The 13,270-nt window shown below is 53.5% G+C and overlaps 1 long non-coding RNA gene and 1 other non-coding gene across 2 annotated transcripts in view; both read left to right on the top strand.

The window, feature by feature from the left end:
- LOC116798483 overlaps nucleotides 1-6,736 on the top strand; it is a 33,349-nt gene extending 26,613 nt beyond the window's left edge. Inside the window, exons 2-3 of the long non-coding RNA XR_004360902.1 lie at nucleotides 510-696; nucleotides 958-6,736. This is a non-coding gene — a long non-coding RNA (uncharacterized LOC116798483). The remainder of the gene's footprint in view (nucleotides 1-509; nucleotides 697-957) is intronic.
- Nucleotides 6,737-8,748: 2,012 nt separating this feature from the next.
- On the top strand, nucleotides 8,749-8,820 carry TRNAW-CCA. The gene has a single exon. It is a non-coding gene; the product is annotated as a tRNA-Trp (tRNA).
- Nucleotides 8,821-13,270: the final 4,450 nt, after the last annotated feature.

Raw genomic sequence — 13,270 nt, 5'->3', positions numbered from 1 at the left:
CTGCGAGGATTTGTTATTTATTTAAAAACCCCCAGCCTTTCATTTGCATAATTACATTTTGCAGCTGTTGGGCCATCATGTGGGCTGTGCTTTGGGGCATTATTTTATCTGCTGGAAACGGACACAAAGAGAGGGAACTGGGAGAGCTCAGCTGAGGCTCTTTGTGCCAGAACCTTTGGTGCTGCCCCTGTGCCGGGGCTGTCCCAGGGCTCCTCACCTCCCAGGCCCTCCATATGCACCAGGAGCTGCAAGCTGTCCCCACGTCTGTCCTGATTGTTCCCTGGGAGAGGGGCTGGCGAGGGGAGAGAGTTTTAATCTCCTTGCCTTTGGCTGGCTGGGGAATTTGGGAGAGCGTGGCTGGGGGCCCCGGGGGAGGGAGGAGGGGGGAGATGTGCGCTGGTACAGGGAAATTTTCCGGGTTTGTGGTTCTGGGGGGTCTGTTTTACACCCTCCATCCTGCCTGTGCACCCCCAGGAGCTGCCCTGATGCCTCTCCCTGTCCCCATCCAGGTGTCCCGGGGGTGCTCCTGAGCCTCTCCTGCTCCAGGTGATGCCCCAGTTCACCTTCGCTTGCTTCTGTGGGCTCCATGGCTTCTGCAAGATGAAGAGGAAGAAAGAAGAGTCCAGTGCACAGCAGGAGACGGCCGTGTGAGGAGCAGACAGACCCTGCCGAGCTGTGCCTCGGGACGGCCCCTCGGTACGACAGCACCGCCGGGGGAGCTTTGGGTGCCTCCTCCTCCTCCTCACCTCTGCAAGGACCTGCCCCCAGCGGCACCACCTCTGTGTCGGGGGGTCTCGGGGGCTCAGGGGCCGAGCTGAGGTGTCTGGGAGGGGAAGGGGAGCCGGGGCTGAGCAGCTGCTCACGGACGGCAGCGGGGGCTGGGGCAGCACAGGGGGGGAGCTGCTTAATCTCCTCTAACACGTTTCTCCTGCACGTTGTCTCATTTTCTCTTCCCAGACGCTGGTTGTGGCCAGGGAGAGCGAAAGGCACGGGAATGACCTTGCCGGGAGGCAGAAGAAGAGGCTGGGGGTGTCACCCAGGAGCTGCAGCAATCCCACCGGGTGCTGAGCCCCCAGCACCCCAGCACTCGGGGTCAGAGGGACCCTACATCCCAGGGGGATAGAGATTTCCCTCCTGAACGAGCCAGCCTGCCCTTGCTCCGGCAAATCTCAACAGACAGACCTGGAAAGGGTTTCAAAAGCCGGGGCCAGACCTTGGAATCTCAGTCCTGGGCAGGGTTGGCCCCTGGCTGGTAAGTTGTCCTGCTGCTGCAGGACTGGCTGAAGGCAGAAAAGGAGCCGGTTTGGGGCTTGTTTCTCCTTTTAAAGCCTCAAGCAATTGTCTGTGAGTGCAGGAAGCCATTCTCTGTGCCTCTGCCCTCCTGCTCCCGTGGCTGCAGCACCCTGGGGTGCTCTGGAGGCACCAGACACACGGACCCTGCTCGGACCAGTGCAGACCAGGAGCTTCCACCCCACAGGCAGGGGGGACACCTCGGGGTGTGAGCCCACCCCCCTGCACCCCTGGGCCATGAGGCTCAGCAGGAGATTCTTCTTTTTTGGTGAACAGGACCAAATTCCTGAGCTTGGGGCACCTGAGATTCGCTCCAGGGCCATGTTCTCCAGGGCAGAAATCCTTAAATTCTTCCATGCTGTGCTTCCCTCCTCCCTGTGGAGACCCTCTGAGCCTGGGGCCAAAAGCAGTGCCCTGGACTGCTGGGCAGGAGCTGCTCTTCCCCAGGGTTAGTCCTGCTCCTGCCACCACCTTTCCTGTGGTGGCTGTGCCCAGGAACCTCCTTTCCCCCCCCACCCTGTCCCTCTGTCCTTCCCACCCTCTGCTAAAGCCATACAGGAGCCCCCTGCATGCTGTGCCTTCCCGAGGGGTCTCAGGCAGACATTCCCACTGGGATACCCTCCAAACAGCCCCAGGATCTGCACATGGGAAAGCTGGTGAGTGTTGGTGAGCCAGGGACTCCCAGGGTTTGGGTCTGGGTGACAGGTCCCCCATCCCTGAACACACCCAGGGTTTGGGTCTCAGTGCCCAGTTCCCCGTCCCTGAACACACCCAGCACTCCCATCCAGGCACCAGCAGCTCCCATTTGCTGGAGAGCAGCAGGGACAGCCCCTGGAAAGGGAAAATGCTTGAGGGCAGCTGGTTGGCATGGGGGGATGTTGACTCTGAGACCCCCGAGGAGCCCCCACCATGGGGGATGAGCACATTTGGAGCACAAATCCTCCCCTGTGATTAAGAGGCTTGACCTTTCCAGGGTTTTCCCAGTGCTCTCAGACCCACACTCAGCCAACAGAGCTGTCTGTGGCACTGACAGCTCCCTTGGGAGCAGATTTGTTGGCTCAGCCAACATCCAGGACCAACACGGCTGTTATTTTCTTATCCAAAGGATTTAGCACAAAAAACCTGAGCTTGGCCAGAAGCCCCAATAACAACCCAAGGTGCAGCTGAGGAGCTTTAAATCCTCCCTGCTGGGTGCCTGTTTCCCGGGAAAGCAGCTGGCTAGGGTGGGATGTGCTGGGAGGTGGGACAGGGGCAGGGGGACACGGGCTGTGCGTGGTCTGTGTGTGTCACACCCGGGCTGGGGCAGCTCAGGACACTTTGCTCTTTCCCCTCTTTAATCCCAAGCTCTGTGAGCTGTGGGATCCAGGGCTGCAGCCCCCCAGCAGCGTTCCCAGGTGGGTATTTCCCAGCTGGACTCCAGTTCTGGCATGGAAGAGGGCACACGGTGACACGTGAGGTGGACATGTGAGGGAGCAGCCAGTCCAGCTGCCCTGTCACTTGTCACCACCGAGCCCAGCAGGTTTCCAGCCTGATTAATGCTGATGCTCCCACGTTTTGGCTTGGCTGGGGGACTCAAGGGGGGTCCCTGCTCATGATCTGAGCAGGCATCACCCTGTGAGAGCAGCAGGGCAGGCTCCAGGGAGAGCACCCAGAGCAGAGGTGTTTGGAGGAAAATCATGGGAAGCTGTGCTCAGATGGAACTAAATCATTGCTGAGGGGTGAGGAAGAGTGGCCCAGTTCATTGCTGTGCTGCTGAACCTCTTGGATCACAGAGCCAGGGGTGGTGCTGAGGATGGGCAGCTATTGAGGTTCTCTGTCTCTGGAGCAGCACTGGGGAGGAGGCTGGAGCTGGGGAGGGGCTTCCAGTTCTCCCAGTTGCAGTGGGAGTCCCCCAGCCTGGGCTGGGCTGAGCTGTCTCGAATATTCCTGTCTCCAGAGAGGGGTTCCCAAGCCCGGGGTTTAATGAACGTAGCACGTAAAACTGAGACAGGCAGACACTCGCCCACACCCATTATATGTGCATTTAAAACACGAGACAAATGAACCAGGAGCCATGTGAACGTCAAAGCACTCGAGCTTCAGCAGTTATTTTTTGAAGAGAATCTCCCACCTCCCTGGGTGGATGGAGCTCTCTCGAAGCAACAATATGTTTTCCACCGTGTCTCCCAGCGAGATGGTTTGCTCCTGGATTGACCTCTATTGTGTTCATAAACGGCTCGTGGTGCTTTTTTGATTCCCCCCCCCCCCCCGTCAGAATGACTTGACCTCCAGATTTACGGCTGAAGGTCTTTGTCGTCCGCACGTTGTTTCCCCACCAGACTGCAGCCTGATTTTTTTCTTTGCTTTTCTGGGGCGAATCTGCCAAGAGCTGAGCATATCCCCCACCCTGCCCCGAGCCCCTCGGAGCCCCCCCCCATCCTCCCACTGACAAATCTGCAGTGGGCAAAAGCAAATGGATTTTTGTTTCTCTCTTTCCCGTGGCGGGCGTTTTAATAGGGCAGCGTCTGCTCGGAGCCTGCGAGGGCTGGGGCGTGACAGCTCCTGTCACAGAACACTCTCTCCTCGTCTCCTTCTCTCTTCCCCCACGTTTGCACAACCCCTGGCATTTTTATAAGCTCGGGGTTTGCTTATTTTCCAGGATTTCCTCTTGCTCTCCTGCCTTTGGCTCCTCCAACCCCACTTTTGCTTCTCCGCTCCAGAGTCCCCCGGAGCTGAGCGATGCTGGAGTAGATAAATCTTACTGACTTACTAACTATCATCCAGTAGTTTCCAAGTGCTTTTCCAAGGTTTTTCCATCCTCTGGAGGGAGGAAGGAAGGTGCAGGGACCCCCCTGGGCTGAGCAGTGAGCTCAGGCTCTCTGGGGCTGCACAACCCCTCGTGTCCTGGCTGCTCCTGAGCATCCTTGGAGACAGGGTGCAGCAAGGAGTGAGGTGTCCTCTCCATCAAGAATCCAGCTCAGTGTACAGCTGGAATCTCTGCAAATCCCTGTTCCCTCACACCATGGGTTCCCAGGGTCTCTGGAGAGAGCCTCCACCTCCACCCCTGCTCAGGGAAAGGAGAGCCCTGCTCCCAAAAGATGCGTTTGTTCCCACCAGCAATAATCCTCCTTTAATCCTATTACACTGAGGAAGGCATCCAACTTCCCTCGGAGCAGATGATGGGATGCACAGAGAAGGGGGCCCCTCTCTCCCTGTTGATGCCTGCCCTGGATCCCCACTGGGTTTTTGGGGGTGGGTGTCCACGGCTCATCCCCTTCCCGTGCACCCCGAGCTTTTCCTGCAGTGCCAAAGGTCTGGAGTGAAAGCAACGACACCCCTGGGATGGAGCAGAACATCCCCTGGAATGAGGAGCAGCCTGGATCAAGGGCTCAGACCTGGAGCTGATGCTGGAGTGTCGGGAAAAAACAGTTTTATGACCCAAGTGAGCAGAACAGGGCCTCAGGCTCACCCAAGACAGGCAGTGTGGGCCCCCTCCGGGAAATATTGGCTTCCTTGGAGGGAAGGAAGAGGAAAGAGCATCCAGATGTTTATTGTGTGTGGAAAACAGCCAGGCTGGGGACCAAAACCTGGGGGTAGGGGGGTGTAGATCCCTTGGAAGATGGGCTGGGTGATGGAGGGATCCTGGTGACAGATGGATCCTGGTGTTGGAATTGTGCTGGTGCTGGAGGGATCCTGGTGTTGGAATTGTCCCAGTAAAAGAGGAGTCCTAGTGAATAAGGGGTCCTAGAGGCAGAGGGATCTTGGTTTTGGAGATCCTGGTGCTGAAGGATTCCTGGTGTTGGAGTTGTCCTGGTGCTGGAGGGGTCCTGGTGCCAGAGGGGTCCTGCCAGAGGAGTCTGCAGGATCTGGTGTGAGGAGTGTGCAGGATCTGGTGTGAGCTGCAGGAATGTTTGTGCACCGAGCTGGAAGGGCACAAGCACCAGCTGTGGGAGACAAGCCAAGGAAAAACTGCAGCTTGAACTCTCCATCTGGTAACACATTCTTGAAGGGTTTGCTGGAGACGTGAAAAAGGAGCAGAAAATAACCCTGGGGAGCCCGAGGCACATGCTCCACAGCAGGACAGTCTGTCCACAGCAGGACAGACTCCCACCCAAGCCACAACCTGGAGCACTGGGCTCACAACGAGCTGTGTTTGCTGCAGGCAGGGCAATCTCTGCATCTTGGGGGGTAGCCAAGAGAAAACCACCTTTTTCTTTTATTATTATTATTATTATTATTATTATTATTATTATTATTATTATTATTTTTTCCCCAGAAGTCACCTGGTCAAAGCCATCCTTTTTCCCCCTCCCACAGGCAGGATTTTTTTCCAGCTCCTCCTGGGCAGTTGGATGACACAGACTGGATGCTCCCAGCCTGTTCCAGCTCACCCCTCCCCGAGCCTTCCTCTAGCTCAAAATTATCTGTGGCTGCCCCAAAATCCCCCGTTTTCCAGAATGTTATTCCGAGGACAAAGCACAGGCAGCTTTGGGCAGCTCCAGGTGGGCACAGGGGAAGCTCGTGTTGTTTTGGGAGAAAATGCTGACCGTGTTCTGTTCCTATTTTTGCACATCAGCAGAGCCTCCCGAGTTCAGGGTTTGCAGCCCTGGAGAGTCCTTGGTGAGGACCTTCAGATTTAGCTTTGGGCCAAAAAAAAAAAAACCAAAAAGAAACCAACCAAACAAACAAAAAAAAAAAACAGGGAAGTTGGTGCAACCCAAAGTGTATTTCTTGAATGTAACTTTATTTTTGCACGAGGATTCGTGGTGGTGACCACGTGGTGGACTTTATACTTGGGATTAATCACTGCTCTGCAGTTTGTTACAAGTGTAAGGTGTGGGTCGAGTTTGACCCTTGTTTTATGCCAGTGTGAACCCAGAGAGACAATCTGACACTGAGGTGTCTACAGAAATATTAATTAAACAGAAATGAGCTTGGACTGGACCCCAGCACTCAGATTTTCTCCTGTTTCTCCAGATTTTTCCTATGCAAACCACCAACAACCAACCAGCACAAGCAGGCAAAGGCAGGCTCACAGCAGGTCCTGACTCAACAAAGCCCTGCCTAAATCTAAGTGTTTGCTTTGGGATTTTGCTCCAGCCAATAAATTCTCCTGATTCCACCCGAAATAAACCTGTATCGATCCCTGACAAAGAGGGAAAGGCACAGAACCATCCTTGCAACACCCCTGACAGGGATCAGAGCATTAAACCTCTTGTATTGTCCTTTTTTTTTTTTTTTTTTTATCCCACTGCCTGGATTTCATCAGGAGGGACCTGTTCCTCAGGAGTTTCCCGGCCCCAGGAGCCATAGAAAAACAGTACTGTACGTTTGGGAAAATAAATGTGGCGTTTGTAAATAAACACACACACACACACGTCTCTACGCACAGAGCAGAGCACTTCCCGTGGGAATTCCTATGCGAGAGGAATACATGAGTTAAACAAATAAAATAAAAAATATTTGTAAGGATATTTAGAGTGTGGATTTTCGAGCCGTTCGGAGATCAGGGTTTTTGCTCCAGGACAAGCTTCCCCCTTTTCTCAGCTGGTTCTTCAAAACACCCCAAAATACACCTTCCAGAGACCCGTATTCCCGGTGTTGGAAGTGGGTTTGACGTGGGGAAGGGCACAGTGGCATTAAGGCATAAATCAGCCCCACAACGATGCCCTTCATTCCTGGGACAGCAGGAAGACTCCCAGCTGAGGGCTTTTTGAAGTCAGGTGGAAAAAACCCCACATTATTTGAGTAATTATTGGGCTTGTTAACGAGCCTCGCTGGCTGGGGTTCAGCCCGAGGGGAGGGAGCACCCGAGGGGAGGGAGCATCGTTTTCCTGGAGGATTTTCCTACAGCACCCATCGTCTCCCGGGATATTCCCCCTTCCCGCAGCCCTGCAGCAGCATTTGGCCGGGGGGAATCTCCCTGCTGGGGGGGGAACAGGGGAGGGATGCCGGGAGCATCCGTGTCCTCGGGGAAGGGATCAGGAAAACTCTGGAGCGGAGACCATGGAGATGGATCCCTTTTGGCTCTTCCCGGGTATCCCGGAGCTGCGAATGCCCCGAGCCCGGCGGGCGCTGCTGTGACAAGGCTGTAAATTAGAGATGAGCTGTGCTTTGAGACTCGCCTATTGATCCGTCTCCTCCTGCTTGATATTCCAGGGGGTTTGTCCGGCTCCACCTGCACTCGGAGCCGGCGCTTTTCCCATCCCAACTGTCCGAGCGCGCCGGGAAGCAGCTGGAATAAACTGGATTTATGAGACCCCTCCGGGGTGGGTTTTATTCTGCGCAGAAGGGTTTGGTGGGATCGTGGTGGGAGACAAGGAGAGATGGAGTTCCCTAATCCTGTTCCCACCAATCCAGCTGTGTGCAGCTGGAGAGTCCTGCTGCAAAGCCACTCATTTACACACACCCAGAAAAGCAAAGCAGAAGCTGCTGTGAAATCCAGTGCTGGCATCTCTGGTAAAATTTATTAAATATAAAAATATATAAAAATAATATATAATATAAACATAAAAATTCTACTAACTATATAAAATATATATGAATTATAAATAGATATAAGAATATATATATATACATATTTATAGATGTATGTATTTTCTATCCAGGGTGACCATGGTTATAAACAAGGTGACACTCATAGGGGCAGTCGAAGTGAACTTTCATGGAATCATGGAAGGGTTTGGGTTGGAAGGGACCTTCTGGACCCACCCCCTGCCATGGGCAGGGACACCTTCTACCAGCCCAGGTTGTTCCAAGCCCCGTCCAACCTGGCCTTGGACACTTCCAGGGATCCAGGGGCAGCCACAGCTTCTCTGGGCAACCTGTGCCGGGGCCTCCCCACCCTCCCAGGGAAGAATTTCTTCCATATATTGAACCTAAACTTCCCCTCTGTCAGTTCGAAGCCATTCCCCCTTGTCCTGCCCTTCCATGCCATGTTAAAAATCCCTCTCCAGGTTGCTTGCAGGCCCCTTCTCTGCCAGAAGCACATCGAAATAAGCAGCAAAAGAACGGCTGAGAACGGCCCAACTCATCGCACGTCACGGGCCGCTCTCCCGGCGCGGGCCCTTTAAAAGAGGCGTGGCCGGGCCGGGACAAACCAGAGCGGGGCGGGGGGGGGGGAATCGCTCCTCCCCCGCCACCGGAGCGCGCAGGTGGGCGCCCCAGGCGGCGCCGGGACACCCCTCCCGGGGAGCAGTGGTACAGCCCAGGCGCGGGGTGGGGCGTGGCCAGCGGGGCGGGCGGGCGGCTTGGAAACCGTTGAGGCGGCGGGAGGGGAGGGGGAGGACGAGGAGGCGGCGGCGGCGGCGGCTCCAGCGGGACGGGCCGGGGAGTCCCGGGAGACGGAGATTCCCGGGAGCGGGAGGTTCCCGCTGAGGGGGGAGCCCCGCGCGGGTCAATCCCGGTGGCGGTTTCCGGAAGGGGGGGGGGGGCGTGGAGCGCAGGCTCTTGCGGGAAGGGCGGAGGTGGCGCTGCCGGGACCTCGTGGCGCAACGGTAGCGCGTCTGACTCCAGATCAGAAGGCTGCGTGTTCGAATCACGTCGGGGTCACGGTGGCCCTGGGGGGGGCTCCCTTTTTCAACCGCGCGGGGCAGATTTTGGGGCACCCCGGGGTGGCACGGGGGGGGGTCGGGGTGGTGGGGACGCGGCGCTGGGAGCTGCGGGGAGCCCCTGCTCCCTCTCGCGCTCTAATTTTTGCCCGCAGGGCGTCGCGTCGCCCGGGGGATGGGGTTGGATTGAAAGAGTGGGTTTAGGTTGGATGTTTGGGGAGAAATTGTTCCCTGTGAGGGCGCTGGATGGAATTCCCAGAGGAGCTGTGGCTGCCCCATCCCTGGAATGGTGTGGGTTGGAAGGGACCTTTAAACCTCCTCTCGTTCCACCCCTTCCGTGGGCAGGGACACCTTCCACCAGCCCAGGTTGCTCCAAGCCCCGTCCAACCTGGCCTTGGACACTTCCAGGGATCCAGGGGCAGCCACAGCTTCCCTGGGCAGCCTGTGCCAGGGCCTCCCCACCCTCCCAGGGAGGAATTTCATCCCAATATCCCATCTAACCCTGCCCCTCTGGCAGTGTGAGGCCATCCCCCCTTGTCCTGGCACTCCAACCCCCTATAAACAGTCTCACTCCAGCCACCTATAAACAATCTCTCTCCATCTTTTCTCTTGGCTCCTTCAAGCACTGGAAGGGCACAATTAAGACACCCCGAAGCTTCTCTTCTCCAGGCTGAACAATCCCAACTCTCCCAGCCTATCCTCCTGGCAGAGCTGCTCCATCCCTCTGGATCCCTCCATCCCGGTGCCTCGTCTGGACTGGCTCCAGCAGCTCCGTGTCCTCCCTGAGCTGGAGGCATCACAATCACCCCACTCCCAGCCTTTCCAACCCCAGAAGCACCTCCACAGGGATCCCTGAGCTGGAGGCATCACAATCACCCCATTCCCAGCCTTTCCAACCCCAGAAGCACCTCCACAGGGACTCCCAAGCTGGAGGCAGCACCATCACCCCGTTCCCAGCCTTTCCAACCCCAGAAGCACCTCTTCAGCTTTTCCTCAGCCCCACACTCTTATTTTAACCTCTTTTACACTTGGAAGGAACAATAAAGGCAGAGTCTGATCTGCAGGAGGGATAAAGCTTCTAAGTGGTCATTAAGTGGAGCTGCTTTGACCTGTCGAGCAGGTGATGGGTTGTGCACACCTGAGCTCCTCGAGTCTTGATCTCTTCCATCAACTGCCTTTTGTCTTGACTGCCTTTGCCTTTGAACTTCATTGCTTTATAATAGCACGGGAGGAAGGATGCTTTGAGCTTCTGCTGCCACGAAGGTTATGATGAAAAATAGGAATAGAAAAAAAAAAGAAACAGAAATTGAGTCTTTATTGCCCTGCCCTGCTTTCGGTGATAACGGTTTTAATTAGGAAAAAAGGGTGGGTAAAAAAAAAAAAATAACCTCCTGTCTGGAAGTATCCACAGGGATGTGAAATGTGTTAATAATAAAGCTGTTTGTGAGGCGACAGCAGGAAATGTTTAAACCTCACTCTAGAAGCCTGAATAAATAAATAAATATATATACTTATATATATTTATGTTTTATGGTGTTTCTAGGTAGTGACTATGTCATTAAGCTTGGTAAGATATTCACACCAGTTAGATATTCACACCAGGCACGTGGTGGGGTTTTGGGGTTGTCCTGTGCAGGGCCAGGAGTTGGATTTGATGGTCCTTAGAGGTCCCTTCCCACTCAGAATATTCCACGACTGTGTTTTGTGAAAAGGTGACACAGTGGGACAGAAGTCAAGTGTACTGTGTATTGTGCTTTTTTTTATTTTTCTTTAGTCTCCCCAGAGCGAAATTAAATGTAATATGGGTTAATATGAAGGTTGGGCTTGATGATCTTGGAGTTTCTTTTCCGACCTTAATGATTCTATGAATGGAAAAAAAAGTACTATTAAAGGTAAATATTAAAAACTAGAAAGTAATATTAAAGGTGGATTATGGTGGGATCTGCTGGATCCACGTGGGCTGTTCCCACTGTGATCTGTGGGGGGCAGTGCCCATCTTCCTTCCTCCCAGATTCTGTGGGCTGATAAATAGAGGTCCCTGGAGCAGAGCTTCACCTCTGGGATGTGGGATCACCCTCCAGCCTCTCCTGGGCTGCTCCTGAGGCTCCCTTGGACGCTGAGAAATCCAGTGGGGAAAATGGCCAACGTTTGTGGAGGCCCTAATGAAGGGAGTGCTGATGGCAAAGGGGCTCTGTTTACATAAAACCCTCATTTTCTAAAGCAATTTAGAGTGTTTGCTGGTGCTGCTCTTCTGAACCCGTGCCTGGTGTCCTGCGAAGAAATAAAACCAAAGAATATCTGGACATCACCCTTTTATCCTGTCCCACTTTGCTTTACTTTCCAGCACAGAGTAAGGAAAAAGAGGGGGAGGAAAAAAAAATCCCCCCCAAAAAAAGGCATGAAAGAGCAGCTCCGACCCTCTGCCCTGCTCAGGGGAAGCAAATGAGCTGCGAATTTGGGCAGCTTTGCTCTTCCAACACCCGGGGGTGTGAGCTGGGAGGGTTTTGTTTCCCCCCCCTGCCCCCTCATGGAGGTGGCAAATGTTCTAATCAAAAGCGGGTCACCAGAGAGCGAGGCACGAAGGAAGGAGCAGCTGTTGCATCCAGTCAGGCACAATATTCCCAGTGCCAGAAATGATTCATTTGGGCTGTGCAATATATATGGAATGTGCTGCAGGAGCATGGCTGGGAATAACCCATTGTGTACACGCCGGCCCTGACGGAGCTGAGCTGGGCTTTGGGTTCCTGACGTGCCTTTTCCTGGCTTGGATGTGTCAAATAAACGCCAGCAACCCACCTCTGGGTTGCTGGGCTGCACTTAATCTCTCTCTATTTGCTTCTTTAGGCTGACATGGCTGAAAACACCACTGAAAACACCCACTAAATGAAGGCTCTGGCAGGGAGCTGGATGGAGGGGGAATAAAATCCTGCAGCAGGAGCACTCTGGATGGACAGATAAAAGGAGGAAGAATAAAGGGAATGGAGTAGGTGGACCGTTGCAGAGGTCTTGGGGTATTCTGAAAAACGTCTGAGCTGAAAGGGATTTCGACTCTTTTTTGACTCGAGTAGAACATTCTGTGTTTTAACCTCCCAAAGCCTTTTTTGGGGGAGTTCCTCAGCACCGATTTGCCCCCACCTTTTCCTTTATTGTCACGTCCTTTGAAGTTCTCTTCAAAGATGATGAAGCCCCAACTTCCCCATTACTCTGCAGCCTGTAATGAATATCCAGCTTTGTTGAGGCAATTAGCTTGGTGGGGTGAGTTCTCTGGTGCTGTTTAAAAAATATAATAATAAAAAAAAAAGAAGTTCCCGAATCCTGAGCGGTTTAGACATGTTTTGAAACAACACTGAGCCAACAGCTGTGCAGTGGACTAATCTGACAGTACAGCAGCTGTCATAACAAAAGCAGAGCTGGTTCAAACACAGCTCCTTTGTTGGGTGATTGAAAGTGATTTAAAGGAAAAGGTTATTTGCTGCTTCTCCCGTGTGGGGCCGGAGCAGTGACTGCTCTCTGTGATCCCCCAGCAGATGAATGGGCTCTTAACCACTTCTTTGCTCCGGTTTAGAGGCTCAGACAGTTTGGGGAAGTCGGATTTTGTTTGGATGCTTTGCTGCTGGCTTTGTCTCCGGGCCCTCTGTGGTTCTGGAATCAGCCGGTGGAGGTGCCTGCCCGGGGTTCTGGGCTGATGGCAAATCACTTCAACACACTCACCCCCCACCTCTGTGATCACCGAGTGCTCCGGGGAATGCACGGCAGGATAATTAAGCACTGTCACTTGTAAAGATGGCCTGAACTGGGCTTTTTAAAAGTATCAAATTATGCAACCCCGGTGTAGATATTTCAGGTTAATTCCCTCATATTTTAAGGCCCTTTTTTCCCCCTTTTTTTCCTCGTTCAGACAGAAGTGCTGGAGTAACCTTTGGAACAAAAGACTTCAAAGTGACAGCAGCCTGTGCCTCTGGCTATACTGAAGTAAGTAATCTACTGAAGCATGAATATTTTATGTCTCTACAGCTAAATGAAGGAAATTACAAGTTGATATAAACTGATGTTCTTTGTATTAGCTCATGACAAATGCAGCAATTACCCCCAATCAGTTAATTACAGCATCCTTCTGTGGCTTGCCTTCCACTTCCACCAGCTTTCTTTTGTAAGAGGGGTGAGTTAAACTCCCGGTTCCTTTGTGCTGCTTCTTGGAAGAAGGGCTTTGTTTATGCTCTTGGAAATTATATCAATTTTAATAGCACACAGTGACAGTCACTGGTGTTCCCTCAGCCCCTTCTTGCTGCTTCCTCTCTCTGGTTTGTGCTCTTCACACCCGGAGGTGTCTGAGGATCCTTTTGTCTGCCTGACAGGACAGCAGCTCAATAACCCCCTCAAGGGTGCATTAAAGTGAGATATGAACAATTAGGGGGGTTGGAGGGTCGCTGCTTTAATGGCTGAACTTCAGG

Source organism: Chiroxiphia lanceolata, chromosome 25 (genome assembly GCF_009829145.1).
Source record: "Chiroxiphia lanceolata isolate bChiLan1 chromosome 25, bChiLan1.pri, whole genome shotgun sequence".
Lineage (NCBI taxonomy): Eukaryota > Metazoa > Chordata > Aves > Passeriformes > Pipridae > Chiroxiphia > Chiroxiphia lanceolata.
The sequence above is the reverse complement of the archived record's forward strand: the minus strand, read 5'-3'. Positions and strand labels throughout refer to the sequence as shown.